Genomic DNA, 2,552 nt, shown 5'->3' on the forward strand with positions numbered 1-2,552 from the left:
TGGTTTTACTTCGGCTGTATAGCGGGCCTGGGGTACTTTTAGATAGTTCGGTACCGTTAGTTTTAGTTTTAGCTTAGTTTAGTTCTGTACATTTAGTCATGCTTAGGTCTGTTGGTTTAGCTTAGCTTATTTAGACAATTAGTTATCATTGTATCTTGTACCTGTCTGTAATTTTGTTCATTATCATGTTCTGTAACTTCGTCTGTAATTTTGTTCTTGTGTTGTAAAGCACTTTAAGTCGCCTTGTGCTGAAAAGTGCTATATAAATAAATGTACCTACCTACCTACCTACAAAACGCGTGTGTCTCACGGTCAATGCGTGAAACTTGAGAGCCCTGCTTTTATTCATAGACTAATTAAAGATTGTAACTGATGATAAGACTTTAAAGTTCACAACAACACAAATAAAGCTGCAGAGAAAAGTAGCAGCGGTGTTAGCCGACATCGATCTAGTGTTACACCGGCTGATGCAGCTGCTGTGATCCACTTGTCAAGCCGTAGGTCTCTGGTTTTAGAATGTTTTTTAATTTTTTGCGTGTTCCTATGCTTCGGCAACGCTGTTCTGCAGTCATGTCAACAAAGCATCTTGTCCAGAAAAGAGTTAATGTGCGTCTGGATGCTGGACGCTTTCAGGGAAAGTCTGACAACGGAATATTGCTCTTGTAAATGTTTAACCACCGAGATAACAATGCGCTCACAGTGTATCCTTCAGAGAAATTAACCAATGTAAGAGAAAGAAATTATTCCTAGGGTAATATCACTAAAGAGAGCGTTCCTTTCTCAAAGTTTACAAAGCAACTGCCATGTGGGACAAAGTATATAAACGATATTCTGATGTCCCATTCTCCTGAAGGCAGCACAGAGCTGCGCTGAAGAGAAACACCATCGATACAGTTGCAGTTCTGTGCCGGTTTTAATGTTTTAGGCCACAATATTTTTGCAAGTAGTTCAAAGTTTAAACTGATATTGTTGTGAATCTTTGGTGTAAACTTGACCTTCAAGCAAACGCCCCCGCAAAGAATATCAGCACCCCCTTTTGGAAAATATTGCTGCCAGCGCCCCCGTCATCCTCTTAACGCCCTCCAGGGGGCAGTACCGCCCCCGTTTAGAAACGCTAATCAAATTTGTCTTCTTTTGTAATACTCATTATAGCCACACTGAAGAATCAAATAACCTGATACAAAAATGTGCACAATAGGTTTACTTTTAGCTGAATGATGTTATGTACTCCCTGCTGCTAGCTGCTGAGTTGTTTTGTTAGCACAAAATTGTGTAGAACATGAATGTTTTCACCATTGTGAAATTATGTTTCGGTCACTTAAACTGAATAAGTGTTATATTCTGTTTAATTTGTCATATTTAGTTTATTAAGGTATTAGAGCCATATGTTTGGGGTTTGTGTTTATATTTATTTTGGTGTAATACCTAAAGCTCACTGTGGGTGGCATCATATGGGGTTAAATGGAGCCACGGGTAGCCTGTCGGCAGGTGTGCTGATTGCGGCGGAAACACACAGATTTTTGACCGTCTTCGTCGTTGTTGTAGTTCTTGTCTGATTATTGCGTTGCGTCAGTTTGTGAGCTGTTTTTGGATTGATTTAACTTAATAGTTGAAATAGTAAGTGTGCAGCTTAAAAGGATCACATCTTGTCTGAGAGTGCACAATCAATAAATGCTCTATAGTAATAAGAACATCAAGTTTTCATTCATTGGATCCAGATGGATGACGCGTCAATTAAGTGGCAGTCAACAGCCCCTCAGTGGCTTAGGTTCATTTTGTTGTTTTTTGTTTGTTTTTATTAAGAACAAGTCACTACAATTAAGTCAAAAAACTTTGTTTCAAAAAGAAGTTTTAGTTAGTTGCGGAAAGGACACCGCACGGAGGACCGCAGAGTCAACGCTGGAGTGGAAGCCGGTGAGCTTTGCTGAGCCGTAAGGAGGATATTAAAGGCCGTGTTCCTGGAGGAAAAACAATCATCATTAGCCGTTTTATCTGACAGTTCTTGGAAGAAAAATAATCATCAGCTGTTCCATCCCACGTGGATCGCAACGTTTATGGCGCCCACCGCTTGCATAAAGGTATGAGCAGTAGCGCTACCAACTTTATGGCCATAACAATAATTAAAAAAAAAAAAAACACTTTGTTTGGTGTACTTTGTGGGCGTAATTCCAATGCATTGGTTGCTATATAAACTGTTTCGATTGCATCCTAAGACTGAACGTTGGTGAATATCGGATTTCATTGTGGAATATAACTAAAGGAGGACATTATGAACAGTAAATCTGAAGAGCCGGATGAGGAAAGTGCTGCTGTCACTGTTTCTAGTGAGGTGGGACATTCAAAAGAAACACAAGTGGTTAAAGCTAAAAGAACTGGACGCCCTGAACATCTTTTGTTCTTAGGAAGGTTCATTAAAATCTTATGTTTTCTCTAACCTCTTGTCTTTTGTTTTCTGCATTTGGGTCTCCTGAACCACTCTTTGCAACATTAATTTTCATTTGATAAAAAATAAACCAATTTCTCAGATGCTTTTATTGACATTTTGTACTATC

This window comes from Kryptolebias marmoratus, linkage group LG10, assembly GCF_001649575.2.
Source record: "Kryptolebias marmoratus isolate JLee-2015 linkage group LG10, ASM164957v2, whole genome shotgun sequence".
NCBI lineage: Eukaryota > Metazoa > Chordata > Actinopteri > Cyprinodontiformes > Rivulidae > Kryptolebias > Kryptolebias marmoratus.